We start from the raw sequence: 21,084 nt of genomic DNA, 5'->3' as shown, positions 1-21,084 counted from the left end.
GCATCAGCCAGGCTCAGGTGGGGCGAGGCTGTCTGGCAGGAACCCAGGGGCCTTTAACCAGCAACTCAGCTTTACAAGGACCTACCATGCTACACGCTGTCAGGGGAGGGAGCACCACCTGCCAAAGCCTCCCAGTCCTGTGGGGGTGGGTTTCTGATTGAGATTTCCCCTGAAACATCTTGTCTGGGAAAAACAAACTGTCCTGACCCTGAATCTAGGCCCTCCCATCCACTCGCTCTTCCATCCATTCATCCACACATCTATCCATCCAACCTTCCCTCCCTCCATCCATCCACCTATATCCATCCATTCATCTACCTGTCCACCTGTCCATTCATCCACCCTTCCCTCCCTCCATCCATCCACTGGTCCATCCGTCCAACCATCCATCCATCCATCCATCCATCCATCCATCCAATCACCCTTCCATCCATCCATCCATCCATCCATCCATCCATCCATCCATTCATTCACCCATCCATCCATCCATCCATTCACCCACCCACCTATCCATCCATCCACCCTTCCCTCCCTCCATCTATCCATCCACCTAATCCATCCATCCATCCATCCATCCACCTATCCATCCATCCATCCATCCGTCCGTCCATCCATCCACCCCCCCCCCCACTCTGGAGGTCTATTTTTAGCTCCTGATTCATCTCTGTTAGGCAAGGATAATGGGCATTGCCATGGTAACCTAGCTACTGCTGAATTCTGGAAGAGCCAATGTTGGTCTCTTTGGGGATGGAGAGGACAAAAGAGAAACAGCCCCCTCCATCCACACTGGGAGGCAGCAGGGTTCTAAGATGGGAGGCTGTGTCAGCTCTGTCCTGACCCTGCCACCAAGTCATGGATGACCAGGCCCCAATTGCAGTGGTAGAAAGCCTCAGACCGTTCTGGGTTCCATTCAGGGGTGAAGCCAAGGGAATTGGTCAGTTAAGATCCCAGCAGGGGCAGAAGACACAAAGAGAGCTAAGAAGAATGGGAGGGGGTTTATGCAGGGGCCCAGGGCAGCAGTGGTAGGCCTGGGAAGCAGCTCTGGGCCAGGGCAGGGCAAGGAGCCTGATGAGCTGGCAGTGGAATAAGGGTCTCTTTTTGGAGCTGCTGCCTTAGCAAGGATGTAGCCACTCCCAGAACGTGTGAATCAGAGAGGGAGCAGAGGTGTGAGGCCCCCACCTCTATCCTCCACCCTTTCCCTCTGCCCTTTCTCCTTGGGCCAGCAGGAAGCTGGGAGCAGTCAGGCGCAGCCTACAGAGGTTGCTCTCCTGGACTGGAAGGAAACAGGAGGCTGTGGGCTTGGGGCCTGGCCAGTAGGCAGGCTCAGCTGGGCACACACAGGTGTGGGGGGGGCTGCTGGGAGAGGTGGGGTAGGCACGGGGTCACCAGCTCAGCTGTCGTGATATGGCGACTGCTCCAAGTCAGAACCCAACCTCTGCCCGGGCCTGAGCTGGCCAGTGAGACTGGGACTTTTGTTGACCTCTGGCTTTTCCTTGAGTTGCTGAGCTGGTGGCATGGGAGCCAGGAGCAACTGGTGACCACTCTGCCACCATGTGGGCTGGGATTGCCTGGGAATGAGCCAGAGAAATGGCACTGGGAAGTGCCTAGTTCTGAGCCCTGAGCTAAGACTGGACTGCTGAGGGAGCCGAAAATTCCCTCTCTACCCAGACCAACTGGTGGTAGGTTTCCATCACTTGCCACCCAAAAAGCCTGGCCTGGAGGGATGGCAAATACTCCCATTTCACAGATAAGAAAAGCAAGGCTCAGAACAGTTAAATCACTTGCCCAGGATCACACAACTGGCCAGTGGCCGAAGCGGGACCCACTGGCCCCATGCAATTCCAGGATTTATGTCTTTTGCTAGAACACCTTCCATCAAGGGCTATGATCTGTCTGGCTCCGGGCTCCAGACAGGCTTCCCGGGAAGGAACTAGGACCAGGCAGCCAGAAATCCACCAGCTGTCACGGTGACCTGCAGAGCATCACTCTTGCTCATACGGCACAGGGCTCAGGGTTTCTCAGCAATCAGGACCAGAGAGTGTGGACCGGGGCCTCCCTGGCAGGAGCCACCGTGGGATTGACTCACTTCAGAAATTGCCCCCAGCACGCTTTGGAGTGGCCCCCTTGTCAGAGGATGGATTTGGGATTTGCAGACAGCGAATGTGCTTTTGGTGGCCAGCTGCGTAAGCCCTGGTCCAGAGTCAGACTGGACACCTGGCTCCAGCTTCCAGTAACTGCGTGACCTTGGACAAGTCACCTCCTGGTCTGCCACCTGGGAGTATAACAGCTTTAAGTCATGGCCCCACTTCCTTGGCAACCTCCTTCTCCTAGAAACTGGGAATGCTTAGGGTCCTATAGGACCCTCTGTTTGGTCATGAAAATGCTACTCCACTGCTTTGCTCACTTAAGACTCTGGCTCTTGGGACCCAGTGGCCAAGCTGCAAAGAAACTGAAGCTGTCCATGCAGCCGAGGCCCCAGCTGGCTGGCCAGGTGCGTGTGATGCCACGAGAGGGGTCCTCCAGCCCGGCTGAGACCCTGACTGCATCCTCAGGAGAGGGCCTGAGCCAGATCCCCTCGGCTGATCCTCTCCGGTATCCCTGCCCCACAGAAATGGTATGAATTCCTCCAGGTTTGCTGTCGTTCTAAGCCACCAAGTTTTGGTATAATTTGTTATGCAGTAGGTAACTGATACACCCTCTTCAAAAGGGTCTTGTGAGGACTGAATGGGTGGTGCCCAGGGCCTGGCATAAAATACGGTTGGGTAAATAAATACCAGTTTTGCAAAGGAGCATGGCTTCTCTTTCCTGTCCTGAGGGAGGACTGTGCCAAAGCTCTGCCTCTTGTTAACTTGCCCCCGGCCCTGCTGGCCATCCGCCGCCCCCCAGAGCCCAGGCTGGGCCTCCGAGGCATGGACTCTGGGTCAGGGTCCCCCACTCGAGGGTCTGCCCCCCCAGTCTCAAAGTCAGCCGCGCTGGAGGGAAGAACAGGGGCAGCTGGGCATCGAGGCTGTTCTTTCTTCGTTGCAGGCAGGCAACTGTGACTAAGTACTCCTAATTGGTGCGGGGGCGGGAGCAGGGCTGTCAGACGCGAGCACAGGGGGGCCGTGGGCGAGACCGGCTTCCGTGTTCCCCATCCGTTGCCCCCTCCCCCTGCCACTGCACTGATGCCTACCCGTGAGCAAGGGCACCTGGGACCCTTGCCTGGCACGGACCCTCTTCCTCCCATTAAGGCCCACAGCGACCGCGGAACCCCGAGCACAGAGGACTGCAGTGTCCCAGGTCCTCACCCCGCTTGGCTCCAGCTGCGCTGCACTGAGTCCTCCCAAATCCCCCCCAACCTCCCCTCCCAAGTCGGCCTCCTGTGAGCACCATTTCCCAGAAGGGGAAGGAGCTCAGAGAAATTAAGCCACTTGGCCCAGTAAGCACAGCTGGAGGGGGGGGGGCTGCGTGTCCTGAGCGGGGCCTTGCAGCCAGGTTCTGAGGACTCAAAGCCCAGAGCCAGAGCCACCAGGCCTCGGCTGGGTGCGTGTGTGCACGACCGCACAGGGGTGGGGGGACGTGGGGGGCTGCACGTCCGCACGAGGGTGGGGTGGGGGGCTGCGCGTCCGCAGGGGGGCCGGGGCTGCGCGTCCGCATGGGTGGGGGTGGGGTGGGGGGCCGCGCATCCGCACGGGGGGGCGGTGCGTAGGGGGCTGCGCGTGAGGGGCCTCTTTGTCCTCAGCTGCTTTATGGAAGCCGCTCTTTGACCTCCCCGTCGCACTCGGGCAGGCCACAGCAGCCTCCTTCTGTCTCTCTCCAGAAGCTACATGGAGATGGCCAGACCAAGCTGTGTGGGCTGATGGCCAAGGGTGACGGCCCTGGTGCCCTGCTCACAACACTCAGTGTTGACCGGAACATCCGGGAGAACATGAGGTGTGCAAACAGTAGACTAGAGACACCTTCTCCAGCCCTGGCCGGGAGGGACAGGAGCAGCCCTGCAGCCTACCTGGGAGCAGGGGATGGGCAGAAAGGGCCCACAGGGTCAGGGCGGGGCCTCCTGTGGCCAGAGTCAATGTCACTCAGTGCTCAGTTTGGACCAAGCTGGATGGGGACTCCTGGAGCATGAGATGAGGGGTAGGGCCTTGTGGGGTCAGACACTCCCCAATGCTGAGGAGGGCTCAGGCATGGCCCTCGGGGGGCACATTCGCACTCGTTCATCCAGTGCTCGCTGAGGACTCAGCACAGCGCATGCCCAGTACCCATCTGCAAGATGGGGGGTGGTCCTGCCTCACAGGGGACGTGAGGTCAGCAGAGCTGGTGTGCCCGAGGTGGCCCTCCCTCTGCCCCCCCCCAAGGGAAGTGGGAATTCGACTCTGCCCTGTCCCTGCTTCTTCCAGGTGTCCCCAGGCCTGAAAGTCTCCCCTGCTGCATTCCCAGCGGTGGGGCTGGGCCTGGCACCCATGGCGGACCTCAGATGCCCGTCTGGGCCTCACTGGACGCCGGCTCCACAGAGAGGGGCTGGCCAGTGCGTCATGGTGACACCCAAGGTGGGAGCACCCCGGGGGAACAGCATTAGGATAGCAGAGCCCACTGCTGGCCCCGAGCCCCAAATCTGCTAATGTAGCAGCTGCGGCCAAGGAAGAGTGGAAGGACGGGGACAGCTTGCCGGGAGAGCAGCAGCAGCTTCTAGGGCCCCCAGAAGGCTGGCCCGGGGAGCCCAGGCCCCATCCTCGGTCCTGCACCCAGCAGCACAGCTGCCATCTGTTAAAGGCTGCTGAGGGCCACCGCTGAGAGCACACAGGTCGGCGTGAGTGCCGCTGCCGCGGGCGGCCTGATGCTGTGCCCAGCGTGGCTGAACCAGGTCCGGAGCTGCCTGGGCTCCTTCCAGCCTCGCCGCTGTGACCACTGCCCTGCCTCCCAGCCTGCTGCCTCCTCGGTCATGCCAGGCCATGGGACACAGATACTAGGGGTCAGCCGAGGCGTGCCCTCCCCCCTTGTACGGTGACAAGGCCCCAGTTTTCAGCAGGGCACACAGTTGTCTGATAAAGGCTACGTTTCCCTTGCTGCACTCACCTGACTACATGTTAGCTAATAGTGTGAGGATGAGTGCTTTGTGTTTCAGGGCATGCTTCTCGTCCCCCTTTCCTTCCTGTTGCTTGGATTGAGACGTAATGGCTGGAAGTCAGCAGCCCTCTTGCACCACAGATGAACCTGGAAGTAGAAACCATACAGCGTAGATCAAGAAGATGGGAGGGCCCAGGTCCTGCACACAGTCCTGAAATGACCACCTGTGAATTTCTTGAAGGTGAGAGGGATATAACCTTTAATTATCCATACAACAGGGTCTAAAACACTTAGCACTTGCATCAGATAAGTTCCTGGAAAATGTCTGCCATCATTGCTGTGGGTGTTGTTGCAGGAAAAACCTCAGAAGGGGCTGCGGGCTCAGCCGTGGTGACCCAGGAAAACTTCCCTGAGGAGGTGGCCTGATGGCCCAGTGGTCGGGGTGGCGTGGCCAGCGTGGCCTGCTGGCTCTGGCCACCGGATGCAATGCTGTACTGAGCACTGAGAGTGGACACTCCCAGCATCTCCGTGGAGAACCCCGGTTCCCCCACGGACTGCGTTCAGCTCCCAGCAGACAGGCGTTGAGCAGCCTGGGCACAGGACGGGAGGGGAGGATGCCCAGCCAGCCGGGCAGGAGGCTGGCATTGGGGACCGCCCGGGCTTCCACGGGCTTGGTGCCAGCTGAATGCTTCGCAGCCCTGCACCACAGACACGGGAAGCGCTGACGCCCCATTCGTTTCAGGTGAGAGGAAAGAGGCATTGGGCTGGACCTTCCACCAGGGCGCCCGGCCTTGGGGTCTCAGGTGGGAGCTGACACCCTGCCTGGCCTCGGCTCACCCCCGAGGGCTGGTGAGTTTGCCTTCAGAAGGTGAAGCAGGGAGGCCGTGAGGCACCGCTTGGGGCCGTACACCCTTCCCACAGCAGGGGCCTCGCTCGCAGTACCCCCAGGTCTCTCCTGGAGTCTTGAACGTCAGAGAGAGGGGCATCTGGACCCCAGCAGGGTCTCCATCACACACTGACTGCCCCTCGTCTGCTGCTGGGGCCGAATGCTGACGGGCCATGTGGACACTCGCCCCCAGTCCATGCCCGGAGAAACAAGCCGACGCATCACCCTCCCCTATGAGCCAACCTGCAGGGCAACCAGGGAGCGGAGGCAGCTCAGAAGGCTGTCAGTAGGAGAACGGAGCCATGAGTCGTGGAAAATCCACACAGTGCCGCTCTAGGAGCAGTTAAAGAACCCTGAGACCCGTAGTAAGACTGGGCGAAGAAGGCGGACATGAGGCAATTCCTACTGTGTGGTGCATTTACATGAAGTTCAGGGACGGGGGTATGAGTGCCGGGAGCACGGGAACGACGCGTCTTGTTCTGGGCAGTGTGTGTATATTTGTGTATGGAGGTTACATGTAAGGGACGAGGTGCCTCTCCCTGACGGCCACGGCCTGGCCCTGGGTGCCTGGCGGCCCCACCCCACCCCTCCAAGGCCCTGTCGGCCAGGTCACTGGACCCGCAGAGCCTGGACAGGAATCTATACTTCAGTTGTCCCCTGGGAACTTGGGGGAAAAGCCAGCGGTGGGTGCATTCCTGGCGATTCCAGGATGCCCTCCCGCCCGAAGCTTTGTGACAGCTCCCGGAGGCCTGGGGCCCCTGTGGGGACATCCTGGCCAGTCCTGGGCCCACCCTGACGGTCGGCGGAAGACCAGGGCCACGGTAGCTCCTGTCTCTTGTGGCCCCGCATGCAGACAGCCGTGTCAGCACGAGGGGCGCACCCCTGGCAGCGTTCCGACCCTGGGTTTGTGGGGTGTTGATTATAGCCTCTCGGGGCCTTAGCCCTTCATTCTGGGAGAGGCTGTGGGGCAGCGACGCGCTCTTGGCTCTGCTCCATTTCCTCCGGATGTGCACACTTGTGGTGACTCCTGCCGCCTCCCTGCACCCCAGTTCCCTGTCTGTGGGGCGAGTGTGGTACACCTGCACTTCCCAGGATTAATAAGATCGTGTGCTCAGAGCCCTCTGGGCCAGGAGCTGGTGCACAAGCACCCAGCCCCCCAGCCCCGCGGCTCCTCCAGGCTGATGCTATGTCGGCCCCACGGCTTACAGGGGACGGTGTCACAGTGCTGTTTAAGGCCCCCGTGTGTGGGGCTTCGCGTGGCAGCCTCAGGACACTCGCGCCCTCGTCCCCCACTCACCTGTAGCAACAGTACCAGGAGGTGATGAGCGGAAGGACCGGGAAACTGCCCAGACATTGTAAGTTACGTCCGCTCAAGTATTGTATTTAAATGTAAAGAGTCCCTAAATGGGCTTTGGTTTGATACCCTGTTTGCTTGCACCACACACTCCCCGCCCCACTCTGCTCCAGGGACGGACTCAGGAGCCCAGTCAACACTCCCTGGAGTGCTGCCCTTGGGAAGGGGCCTGTTCTCATAACAGTACGGGCTGCCGAAGGGGCTCCGCGGTGAGTTAGCACCAGCGTCGCCTCACGTCACCGCCTCCTCCGTGTGTGGCGAGAACATTTAAGATCGACTCTCTCAGCGGCTTTCCGGTCCTCAGGACAGAATTGCTCGCCGCAGCCCCCGTGGTGTACACGAGATCCCCAGAACCTCCTCACCTTATAACTGGAAAGGTGTACCGTCTGCCAAGCAGCTCCCCATTTCCGGCACCCCGGCACTTGGCCGCCACCATTCTGCTCTCCGTCTCTCTGAGTTCCGCTCAGATTCCACATGGAAGTGAGATCATCCGGTGTTTATCTTTCTGTCTCTCTTATTTCACTTTGCATAATGCCCTCAAGTTCCACTCATTTAGTAGAAAAACAGGCAAGATTTCCTTCTTTTTAAAGGCTGACTACTGTTCACTTGTGTGTGTATAACAGCACACCTTCTTTACCTTACCCGTCTGCTGGTGGGCACCTTGGGCTGCTTGCACCCCGTGGCTACCGTACATAGTGCCGCTGTGAACACGGGGGTGCATGCAGCTCTTTACCCAGAGGTGGGATTGCTGGATCTTATGATATTTCTGTGTATTTCTTGAGGCCCCTCCATACTGTTTTCCAGAGTGGCTGCACCAGTTTGCACTCCCACCAACAATGCACAAGGGTCCCCTTTCTCCACATCCTCAAAACACTCATTATTTCTACTTTTTTTAGGATGATGACCATCCTAATAGGTGTGAGATGGAACCTCACTGGTTTTGATTTGCACTTCCCTGTTGTCTGGTGATGTTGAGCATCTTTTCATGTACCTGTGGGCCTGTCATAGATCTTCTTTGGAGGAATTTCCATCCAGATCCTTTGTCCATTTTTAAATTGCATTATTTGTTTTTTTGCCATTTAGTTGTATGAGTTCTTTATATATTTTATATATTAACCCCTCATCAGATAGATGGTTTGCAAATATTTTTTCCCCTTTTGTATGTTGTTTTTTAATTTTGTTAATTGTTTCTTTCACTGTGCAGAAGCTTTTTAGTTGGATGTGGTCCCACTGTTTATTTTTGCTTTTATTGCCTGGGCTTTTGATGTCAGATCCAAAAAATTGTTGCCAAGACTGATGTCAAGGAGATTTTCTCCTCCGTTTTCTTCTATGAATTCTTTGGTTTCAGGTCTTACATTTAAGTCTTTAATCCATTTTGAGTTAATTTTTGTGAGCAGTGTTAGTTGGGTTCCAGTTTCATTCTTCTGCATGTGGCTGTCCAGTGTTCCCAAGACCATTTATGCAAGAGTCTGTCTGTCCCCATTATGCTCCCTTGTCAAATATTAATTGACTGTATATACATCAGTTTATTTCTGGGCTCTTAATTCTGTTGCATTCATCTATGTGTCTGTTTTCATGCCGATATCACACAGTTTGATGACTAGAGCTTTGTAGTACAGTTTGAAATCAGGACGTGTGGTGCCTCCAGCTTTGTTCTTCCTTCTCAGGGTTGCTGTGGTTATTCAGGACTTTCCTGGTTCCATATGAATTTCATTTATTTATTTTTAAGATTTTATTTATTTATTTGTCAGAGAGAGAGAGGGAGCACAAGCAGGGGGAACGGCAGGCAGGGGGAGAAGCAGGCTCCCCACCAAGCAAGGAGCTTGATGTACTCCTTGGACCAGGACCCCGAGATCATGACTTGAGCTGAAGGCAGATGCTTAATGACTGAGCCACCCAGGCATCCCAAATTTTATTTATTTATTTTTAAAGATTGTATTTATTTATTTATTTGACAGAGCACAAGCAGGGGCAGAGGGAGAGGGAGAAGCAGGCTCCCCACTGAGCAGGGAGCCCGATTTGGGACTTGATCCCAGGACCCCGAGATCATGACCCAAGCCAAAGGCAGATGCTTCATCGACTGAGCCACCCAGGGCACAGCTCCATATGAATTTTAGGATTGCTTTTTCTATGTTTATGAAAAATGTCTTTGGGGTTTTGATAGGAATTGCATTGAATCTGTAGATGGCTTGTATAGGATGGACATTTGAACAGTATTACTTCTTCTAAACCATGAACGTGGGATATATTTCCATTTCTCCATGTCTTCTATTACTTTCGTCAACATCTCATAGTTTTCAGTGGTAACATGGCACTCAGAGATACCACCCCTAGTTCCCAGAACTTGTGAATGAAGATAGTACATTACCTGCAGCAAAGAGATCCAGGTGGGCCCAATCAAATCAGACAAGCCCTTAAGAGAAAACTCAGTAGGAGGTGGAAGGAGCTGAGTGAGATGCAAAGCAGGAGAAGGAATCCACACATGGTTCCTGACTTGAACATGAAGGAGCAAGGTGACAAGGGTACTGGTGGCTTTGGGGAGTGGAAGGCTCCCGGGCAATAGCCAACAAAGAAATGGGACCCCACCCCACAACCACAGGGAGCTGAACTCTGCAAATAACCTGAGTGCTCCTGGAAGTGGATTCTTTCCGAGACCCTTTATTTTCATCTGTGAAACCTGGAGTAGGACCCGTCTCCAGAGCTGTGACAGAATAAAGCGCTGTTTCCAGTCTCTACAGGTGTGCTCATTGTGGTGGCAGCTGCAGAGAACGAATGCATGTATCTTCACAATCATTTTGATTTTTTTTTAAAGTAGGCTCCACACTCAGCACAGAGCCTAAAGCAGGGCTTGAACTCACAGCCCTAAGATTAAGACGTGAGCTGAGATCAAGAGTCCAACACTTAACCGACTAAGTCACCCAGGCGCCCCACAATCATTTTGATTTTTAATTCCTATGAATTTATTACCTATTCAAAACAACAACAAAAAATCAAACACAAAAATCAAAATTAAAGAAGGAATCCCTGTTCAGGGCTGGTAGACCCCCCACGAGCTGCCCCTCTAGGACCCAGCCTAGCGCTGGGATCTCCATTTACTAGCTGGGACCACTTGGGCAAATCACTCAGCCCGCTCCATAGTGACTTCATTCTCTGGCGGGAGCGGGCCACTCCTCCAGGGGCCTTGCAGGTCATGCAAACGTTAAGGAGGCGATGGGGTTGTCATGCTTACAGCAGGTCCCAGGATGAAATGTGTACTCTGTTGGCTACAGAAGAAAGTAAAATCAAATAAAGTATGGCCAGTAGCATCTGGGGACTAATAATAACTCGTCACATTATGTCTTCAGCTCTGAGGGCCCCTGAATGTTCTGCAGTTGGGTTATGGGAGGTTCTGGTTCTTTCTAGCAACCCTGCACCCACCATAGACTGGGAGGGCATCTTCCACTCCCCAGAACAGAGCCCAGCCAGCCAGATGGGGGAGGCTCTTGCTGGCAGTGAGCCGAACACACATTGGCTTCCAGCCTGGATGAAGGGGGCAGGGCTATTTTACAATTAATATACTAATTTAGTATTAATTAAAATATAACTGGGACGGTAGCAGTTTTAGATCAATATTTGCTCTGAACACTTTGAAGAGGCTATTCCATTGTCCCTGGATTCCATTGTTGTGGTTGAGAAGTCTGCTGTCAGCCTAATTATTCCTTTACAAACATGTCTCTGGATCTGTGGATTTGTGTCTTGCATCTCCCTGGGACATTCTCAGGGATTATGTCTTCAAAATTTTGCCTTTCTTCTATTCTATTATTTTCTTCTGGGACTCCTACTAAGTGGATGTTAAACCTCAATCTAGCCTTTAATTTTCCTCCTTTTTTAAAAAATATTTTATTTATCTATTGGAGAGAGAGAGAGAGCATGAGCAGGGAGGACAGGCAGAGGCAGAGAGAGAAGCAGACTCCCCGCTGAGCAGGGAGCCTGATGCGGGACTTGATCCCAGGACCCTGGGATCATGACCTGAGCTGAAGGCAGACGCTTAACTGACTGAGCCACCCAGGCACTCTAGCCTTTGATTTTCTTAACTTCTTCATAGTTTAGATCTCCTTTTGATGTCCATAGCTACTGCTCATAACAATCCATATTATTTATGTCTCATGTTTGAGGGTCTTGGATGGGCTCACTCACATACATCCATCACTGGGCATTTAGGTTGCTTCCATATTGTAGTTATTGTGAATAATGCTGCTATGAATATAGATGTACAAATATCTCTTTGAGACCCTGCTTTAAAGCCTTTTGGGTATATACCCAGAAGTGGAATTTCTGGGTCATGTGGTAGTTCTATTTTTAATTTTTTGAGGAACTTCCATAGTTTTTCACAGCAGCTACACCATTTTACCTTCCTACCAATAGTGCACAGGATTCCAATTTCTCCACATCCTCACCAACATTTGTTGTTTTCTGCTTTTTTGATAGTAGCCATCCTAACGGGTATGAGGTGGTGTCTTATTGTGGTTGTGATATGCGTTTCCCTAATGACTACTGATATTGAATATCTTTTCATGTGCTTATTGGCCATTTGTATACTTTATTTGGAGAAATGTCTATTCAGGTCCTTTGCCCATTTTTGAATCAGGTTGCTTTTTTTTTTTTTTTTTATGTTTTTATTGTTATTGTTGAGTCTTAGGGGTTCTCTATATATGCTGGATATTAATCTCTTATCAGATATGTGATTTGCAAATATTTTCTCCTCTTCTGGGGGTTGCCTTTTTTACCCTGTTGTTAGTGTCTTTAATGCACAACATTTTTAATTTTCATGAGTCCAGTTTTTCTATTTATGCCTATGTCTGTGGTGTCATATCCAGAAATCACTGCCAAATCTAATGTTGTGAAGCTTGCCCTATGTTTTTTTCTAAGAGTTTTATAGTCTTAGGTTTTATATTTAGGTCTTCAATCCACTTTGAGTTAATCTTTGTATATGGTGTTTGGAAAGGATCCAATTCCATTCTCTTGCATGTGACTCTTTAATCTTCCCAGCACCATTTGTTGAAAAGACTGTCCTTTCCCCCATTGAATGGTCTTGGCACCTTCGACCAAGTGATTTGGCCACATGTGTGAGGATTTATTTCGGGGTTCTCAATTCTCTTCCCTTGGCCTATGCGTCTGTCTTTATAAGTAAGTTTTGAAGTCAAGAGGTGTGTTTTTTCTCCTTTCTCAAGATTGTTTTGGCTATTTGGGTCCCTCACGATTCCATATGAATTTTAGGATGGATTTTTCTATTCTGCAAAAAAAATGTCATTGGGATCTTGGTAGGGATTGCACTGAATCTGTATATCACTTTGGGTAGGGCAGTGCTCACATTGAACAAATTATGTCTTGCAATCCATGAGCGTGGGATGAATTTCCAGTGATTTATGTCTTCTTAAAATTTTTTCAGCAATGTTTTGTAGTTTTCATTGTACAACTCTTTCACCACCTTGGTTAAATGAATTCGTAAGTATTTTTTATGCTATTGTAAATAAAATTATTTTTGTAATTTCCTTTTCAGATTTTTCCTTGTTAGTGCATAGAAATACAACTGATTTTTGTGCATTGATGTTGTTTCCTGCTACTTTGCTGAATTCATTTATTAGTTCTAACAGCCAGAAATACATTTTCTCAACTTCCACTTGCCAGATCCAAGGGTTACATTTTATCCCGTGTCCTCAGTTACTGCAAAGTGGAGTGCAGTGGATCCATTCTCCTGCTTGTCAAAATGCTTTCCTCATCTGTGTCCAGCTCCCTGACCTCCCCTGACTCTCCCCTGGTGTTCTGGCTTTCTGCCTCTATCTGTTTGCCTACCTCTCCTCTGCCCACTTCTCTGGCATTGGAATCTTTGACTCTCTTTAGCTTTCTGGCACCGTGCCTTTGGCAACACCTGTACTGTGATCTATGGTAAGAAAAGCCCCTCTCATGTTGCTGCCTGGTCCTGTGCTAAGTGCTGTGCATACTATCTCATTTAGTCCATTCCTCAAACCCTGGGAAGAATATGTTCTTGGCGCTATTTTCCAGAGAGGAAACTGACTCAGTAAGGTTAAAGTTCCTGTCCAGGCTCTCATAGCTCGTAGATGTTAAAGCTGAGGTTTGAACCCAGGCCTGGGTGACTCACAAGCTGTTTTCACAATCACTCTGGTTTACTGCCTCTGAGCTCCAGCTCAGATGGCCACGTTTCTCACTGTGCCCATCTGACTGCCCAATGGATGCATGTGTGTAGGCACTTCAAAGTGATCTCCCAATCTGGTCCGTAACAAAAATGATACAATACTTTGGGTTTTGCCTTCTACCCAGTCTTCAAAATTGTGAATATTCAAGTCTTCTGATGTCTTTCACTGCACCCTCCCTCTTGTTCCTGAGACCACCTAGAGAGTTGCCCCAGCGCTGTCTCTGCACCTCTACCATTGCCAAGTCACCCCCTGGCCCCTCACTCATCTCCCACTGCTGGTCTCTCCTCAAACTGCTTAGGCCTGCTCTCCAATTTCAGGCTTATTTTTTGAAAAAAATAAATTCTGCCATTAAAAAAAAAAAAAGAAATACATGTTCTCCTCAGATCCAGTAGACATGCAGACGTGCACACACGGACACACGCAGACACCTGTGCACACTCACCTCACATGTCACATACTTGGGGACTGCCGAGTGGACTTGAGTCTAATCTTTTTTTTTCCCCCAAATACTAGTTATGGCCTGTTTCACTAATAATCCACCACTGGGCCTCAAAACCACAATTAAAAAAAAAAAAAAAAAAGGCTGTCTTAAGATACGCAGGGATATCACAGAGGTTTGTAGGTGGTAGGCGTGGTCCGATCCCGGTGTAGACAGGGAGAGCCCTCGGAGACCAAGCATTAAGTGACAAACAGACCAGCAAGACCACCGTGATCCCACTGTATAAAAAAGGAAGGACGTGCCCGTGGGACCCCAGAGGAGCGTTCTGGAATCATGCACAAGGGAGTCTGGGGCTTTACGTCCTCCTGCACTGTCTGCGTATTTTAACTACCCGCCTATTAATCCTGTAATTAACGTGGAAAAGGAAGGAAAGGCGCATGCTCCGCCCGTTGCTCTGACGCCCCCTAGTGGAGCAGGGGAGCCCGACACCGCTCTTCGTGCTCCTTCCTGCACCCCGGGGGCGAGGGCTCCGCGGGCCCGGGGCTGCCCCTCCGCAGAGAAAGCTGATGGACGCGACGAGGGTCCAGCTCTGTGACCCCTAAGTCCCACGGTCAGGGAGGCTGGGTCTCAGCCCACCAGGCCTCGGTGCCCAGCGTCGTGGGGATCCCCTCGGTGGGCCCCCAGGGGCAGGGCCTGCGTGGTACCGAGTGTGGTGTGGCCCGGGCCTGCCTCCTCCTGACCCCGCGCAGCGCGCTGGAGAGGCTTGGAGCCCTCGAGTCTCCTTCCTGGACTCCCTGTGTGCACATGGCCCTGGGGGCTGTATGAGCTCCCCGTTGCTGCTGTAACAAATGACCACACGTTGATGGGCTCAGAACAACACAGATTCTTTATCTTGCAGCTCTGGAGGTCAGAGGTCCTAAAATCAAGGTGTCACCTGGGATGCAGTCATTCTGGAGGTTCTGGGAGAGAATCTGTTTCCTGCCTTCTGTAGCTTCTCGAGGCTCCGCATCCCTGGCCCGCGGCCCCTCGCCCACCTTCATGACCAGCAGCATCTTCAGGTGTCCCTCTCACATCTGCTTCCATGGCCGCATCTCTGACTCTGACCCCCTTACCTCCTTCTTACAGAAACCCTGTGATAACATGGGGCCTCCCCAGATAACCCAGGATCACCTCTCATCTCAGAGTCCTTAATCATGGCTGCAAAGTGTGAGGTAACAAGTCCGCGGGCCTTAGGATGTGGACCATTCCCCCAGCCGCAGAGAGGAGAGGGGAGAGAGGCTGGGGATGGGCTGCTCTGCGAGAGCAGGGTCAGAAGCACCCCCAAGAGCCCGGGTGTGCCCACAGCAAGAATGCCATTGGTTCCCGAGCAGAGGCAGAGGTGGGGCTGACCTGGAAGGGGGGGACTCTCAGACCAGCGTCTCCCTCCAAAGTTTGCTGACTTCCTTTTCAGAGTAGCAGTTTCCCTTTCTTGACCTGGGGAGGTAAAGAGCTCCGTGAGGCTGCAGTGGGTGTGGGGGCCCCTGCAGTGGATGTCCTCACAGCTGTCCTGGCTGGGGCCGGCTGAGTGCCCAGGCTCCTTCCCAGCCTTTGGGCAGTGCTGTCAGCTTCCATCTGCAGACGGGGAGCTGTGGCTGGAGTCAAGGCCAGCTCCATGCTTCTTTGTGCCCACCCATCAGGATTCTGGGAAGCCCCAGAAAAGGGGGATAACCTGCTAGCACCTCGCTCCAAAATTCTGTGCTGTGGTTTGGTTAACATCTGAACAAGCTGTGAGGTGCCAGGGACACCAGCCGCTTGCCTACAACTCAGGCAGGCCTTGGGTGGAAGACGGAAGCTTGGTCTGAGACAGGAGCTTCACCTGGTGTGGGGCTCAGCTGTGCCATCCCTCGAGGTCTCGGGCGATAGCCCCTTCAGGCAGATGCTGTTAGTCCCACCATTTCAAAGGTAGAGATGGAGGCAGAAAGCAGGTAACTGCTACCCCAATCCTTGAGGCCACCCCAGGAGAACCAGGCAGCAGGCAAGGAGAGAGCCGACTGGCTAAGGATATAGCATGTGCCAAGGTCCTGAGGCAGGGGGAGAAAGTCTATTCAAGGACCTAAGAACAGGCCAGTAGGGTGGTGGCTCTGGGATGAGGGCCATCCCTCTATAGTCTGTGGTGGGGTCTGAATTACAAGGGACATGGGTCAGTGCCCTCAGAGGGCAAGAGGGTCTCTTCTGCCAAGGCCAAGAAGGAGAAGTGGGGCTTTAAATGTTGACATTCGGGGCGCCAGGCTGACTCAGTCAGCAGAGCATCCAACTCTTGATCTCAGAGTCGTGAATTCAAGCCCCATGTTGGGCGTGGAGCCTACTTTAAAAAAAATGTTTACACTCAACATTGAACACATCCCAAACACAAGACAATGTAATGGAGCCAATCAAAAGTATTTCAGGAGATTTATTGACATGGGCCACCAGGGGAGTGATCAGTCAGAAGACCCTGCTGAAAGGGGTGAGGTGACCCATAGTTTTATGTGATGACCCCACACACATCTCATCATAGTGGTCAGGTGTTGGGGAGTGTGAACGGTGCCCCTCAGGCGGCCTCCACCACTGGTCCCACCTCCGTATCCCCACACCCTCTGTAACCCCAGGGAGGAGGAGAGACCGCGGACACCCCCTGCAACAGTCTGAGCCCCCCACTCAATCCTCCCCATTCTGCCTGGCTGCCCATCCCTAGAAAACTTAGCTTACCCACCAGGCTGGCCCAGGAAAGCCCCAGCTGGAAACTTCTGGGCTTGAAGGTGGGTAGGTGGGATTGGGCTGGATTTGAGGTCAGAAGATGGAGAGGGGGTACAGGGGGCCTCGCAACACCCCTCCCCTTGCCCCCTGGGTGCAGACTCTGCTCTAGAGGAGGGGAAGGGACTGACCCGACTGGGTGAAATGAGAATATTGCTCTTTCTTAAGGATGACTAACTAGATAGTCCATCTGGATCCGCTTATAAGCAAGGACAAGGTGTGGTCATTCCAGCAATGATTGGGTATGATTGATTTCATAGCACTGCTTTCCTGTTACAAGAACACTGCCTGATCAGCCCCTGGTGATGATCCACTGTGGTGCGGGAGGCGGGCCGGTGGGGTCTGCTTCCCTCGGTGGTCTCAACAGAGGAGGGTGGCCATGTGTGCGCTGTGCTAAAACCACAATTTTTTTTTTTTTTTAGAGAGAGAGAGAGAGAAAGAGAGCGTGTGAGTGAGCAGGTGGGGGGGGGAAGGGCAGAGGGAGAGAATCTTAAGTAGCCTCCATGACCAGCACAACCCTGAGATCATGACCTGAGCCGAAATCAAGAGTCAGATGTTTAACTGACTGAGCCATCCAGGTGCCCCTAAAACCATGACTTTTATATCATTTAAAAAATGTGGTTGTTGTAAATAGTGAGTATGGTAATATCCTCACACGGTACAAAGAAACCAGTTTTAGGTGCACCTGGCTGCCTCATTTGGTAGAGCGTGTGACTCTTGATCTTGAGGTTGTGAGTTCAAGCCCCACGTTGGGTGTAGAGTTCAATCAATCAATCAAACAATAAACAGCTTTAAAGAATTAAAAACAAACCCGTTTTAGCAAGCTGTATACCGGGGGACATTGGCCTCTGGTAACCACCGTCCCCGTGTGTTGGGTGCTCCAGCCGGACTCCTTAGGCAGGCTCCAACACTTACATGTGTCTTCTTTGCTTCATCTGTGCATAGCTGTTTGCGTGAACATCTGGGAGGTGTTTGCACATCAGCATGTAGAGAGTTTCCACATTCGTTTCATAGGGTATGGAACACCTGTGTTTTGTTTTGCTTTTTAACCATTCTCCTCCAGGTGGACCCTAGTTGTCTCCACTCTTGTGCTGTTAAAATATGGTGGGTTATTTCCAAAGGGAATGCAGGAAATCACTACCCCCTTCCATGTGCGTGATGCTCTGCCCTCACACCAGGGCTGCTGTGTGATGTGGTTTGACCAACAGGATGGGGTGGGCGTGAAGCCATGTGGTTCTAGCAGGTTCAGCGTCTGGCCTGTAGGGGCCTGCACTGTCCGGCTGGAAGGAAGCCCAGCCTAGGCCTTGGTCACCAGCCACCCAGCTAAGGCTCGGGTCGCAAGAGCGAAGGTGTGTGAGACATTCTAGCACCAGCCAAGCCCCAGAAGGCAGCCCCAGAAATGGCCCAGCTGACGTCCCGGGAGCAGAAGGAGCGCTGGCCTGGGCCCAGCTGATGCACAGACTCATGAGGAATAGACTGGAACTTCCTCGGTGGTCTGTTAAATAACAATGTGGCAATGACTCCGGTACACACCATCTTGTATCTGGTGTGTGTGTGTGTGTAAGATCCTCAGCATGTGTGTGTGTGTGTAAGATCCTCAGTGTGTGTGTGTGTGTAAGATCCTCAGCGTGTGTGTGTGTGTAAGATCCTCAGCATGTGTATAAGATCCTCAGTGTGTGTGTGTGTAAGATCCTCAGCATGTGTGTGTGTGTGTAAGATCCTTAGTGTGTGTGTGTAAGATCCTCAGTGCGCGCGCGTGTGTGTGTAAGATCCTCAGCATGTGTGTGTGTGAGATCCTCAGTGTGTGTGTGTGTAAGATCCTCAGCACGTGTGTTTGTGTGTGTGTGTAAGATCCTCAGCATAAATTGCCCAACATGGGGCTGCTCCTTCAACGGACAAGTGCAACTTTGATTTCAATTAACTTTTGGATTGTTGTCAATCATTTTGTTGGAAGAATGATGTCCTGGTGTGATTTGCCTTTCCTTCATTCTGTGTAAGGTTGAGCATCTTACTCAGATGTTCAAGGGATTTTTTTTTTCTGTCATCTTTGGTTCATGTCCTTTGCCCATTTTCCTGTTGGACTGCTTCCTTTTTTTTTTTTTAAGATTTTATTTATTTATTTGAGAGAAAGTGAGCACAAGGGGGGGGGGGGGGCAGGCAGAGGGAGAAGCAAGCTTCCCGCTGAGCAGGGAGCCCCATGCAGGACTCGATCCCAGGACCCCGGGAACATGACCTGAGCCGAAGGCAGACGCTTTACCGACTGGGCTACACAGGCTCCCCTGCCCCTGTTTTTAAATGTGTAATTTTTTTAAAAGATTTTATTTATTTATTTGACAGAGAGAGACACAGCGAGAGAGGGAACACAAGCAGGGGGAGTGGGAGAGGGAGAAGCAGGCTTCCCGCCGAGCAGGGAGCCCGATGCGGGACTCCATCCCAGGACCTGGGACCATGACCTGAGCTGAAGGCAGACACTTCACCGACTGAGCCCCCCAGGCGCCCTAAATGTGTAATTTTTAATAACATATTTTAGTCACACACTTAACATAAAACATGGATCATCTAACAGCTTTAGGCCAAAAAGTAGGGGGAGTGCATCTGAATTTCAATGTTTTCGTTTCCATGTTCTCTGGTTTCTAGCACTGTCCTAAGGAATGAAACTGTTAGAACAGCTTGTTTCTTTACCAAAGCAGATACCAGTTGGAGCTCTTAGATCAGAGAATACTCAAACCAGAAGAAATGTCACTCTTTTTTTCCTCTGGGCCTTTTGAGAAACTAGAGCTAAATTATAAATGATTCAAGGTTCCTGGTTAGCAGCTTTTCTGCATTACTGTCTTGAGAAGCAAACAAGATTTCCCCAACACTGGGAGTAAGTGAAAGTGTGGACCTGGGGGGCACTTTTATTAGGCACAGGGACCCGAGCAACAGTTCAGAGTTTTCTTACCCTCATTCGCCCTGCTTTTTGCCAACTATTATGACAAATGAGTTTGGGGGGCCCTTCCTGCTTTTTGTAAATTTCTACTTCCCTGACTACTGAGCCCCGCTCACCCCTCCCTACCTCTCATTCTCCCCGTTCAATGCCATCACTCCGCACAAGCCCAAGTGGAGCTCAGTCCACCCCCGCCCCCGTTATTTTCCCTGGTACAATAGTTATCACTGATTAAAATCCACCCTGCACACGTTAGTGTCTGGCTGTGTTTATCTTTGACATGTGCTTGGCTGGCAGCCTCTGCCATCTGCCTGTTTACTCGGAATTTAGTACAGCTGTTTCCATTTTAAGTGGGGCTGGAGGCAGGAAACGCAGCCGACATACATTCTCATTTCTCTTGAACGGCCCCTCCTTCGGTGACAAAGCCAGGAAAACCCCAGCCCACCCCACACGCTGGGCAGTTAGGAGCTCGGGGCTGCTCACCATCCTCACTTACAAAAGAAGAGAGAGACCAGCAGGTGTGTCCATCAGCTCAGTCTGGAGGTATTCTGGAGAAGCAGATACGCTCAGGAAGAATTATTGGGGACAAAGGGTCAAATTTGGCCCCAATGTCCTGGGAACAAAATGAACAGAAACAAACAAAATGTTCCCCAGAGCAAGCACAGAGGGGAGGCAAAGGTTCTCTCCTGGGAGGTCTGTCCGGGGAGCCCGGCTCTTTGCTCTCGGAGAGAGAAGCCCCTCATTGCCACCCTGTACCCCCTCATGACCTCCTGGGCCCAAGTTTTTCACCCCTCTTCTGGCTGCAGCCTGAGACTTGAGAGCCCACTCGGAGAGCCTCTGGTTCTTTCACCAACCCACCCCTCCTCCAGAGTGGATGCTTGGCCCTCAGGGCCCCTCAAAGCATTGGCATCCTAGCACCCCTCGAACACATCTGTCCCCACTGAGCATGAGTTCCTGGAGGTAGATGTTCTCAGGTCACTGCTGCCACTGGGTATCAGCGGCTCAGAGCCCCCCCAGGCCAACCAACCTCTCTCCATTTCCCCGCAGATAGTGGGTCACCCGGTGGGTGGACATTGGGGTGTGCTGCTGGGGCCCGGCGAGGCCGAGACACTTGTGCAGGCCTCACATGTCTGGGACTTCTCACAGCTGAGGCCACGGAGCAGCGCGGACGGACCTTGAGCTGGGCAGCGTGGCAGGGACAACTTCATCCCCTCCTCCCACCTGGTGGGCTGCTTATTCCCTGCCCCCTTATGCATCCTGCATCCTGGCCTCTGTTCCCAGAGTCTGCAGAATTGGTTTAGACTGGAGGAGGGTGGGTTGGTCCCCAAATCTGCCCAGGTGTCTCCTTGCCACAACATGGTGATGGTTCTGGCCCCGGACATGGGCTCCTCCCTGGGGGGGATGGGGAACAGTTAATGGCCTGTGTGAGACCCTTCTTTCCCTCTGCCTGCCCCCACTCCCCCTTCCCCA

This window comes from Phoca vitulina, unplaced genomic scaffold, assembly GCF_004348235.1.
Source record: "Phoca vitulina isolate PV1807 unplaced genomic scaffold, GSC_HSeal_1.0 scaffold56, whole genome shotgun sequence".
NCBI lineage: Eukaryota > Metazoa > Chordata > Mammalia > Carnivora > Phocidae > Phoca > Phoca vitulina.
Note: the sequence above shows the minus strand (reverse complement) of the source record.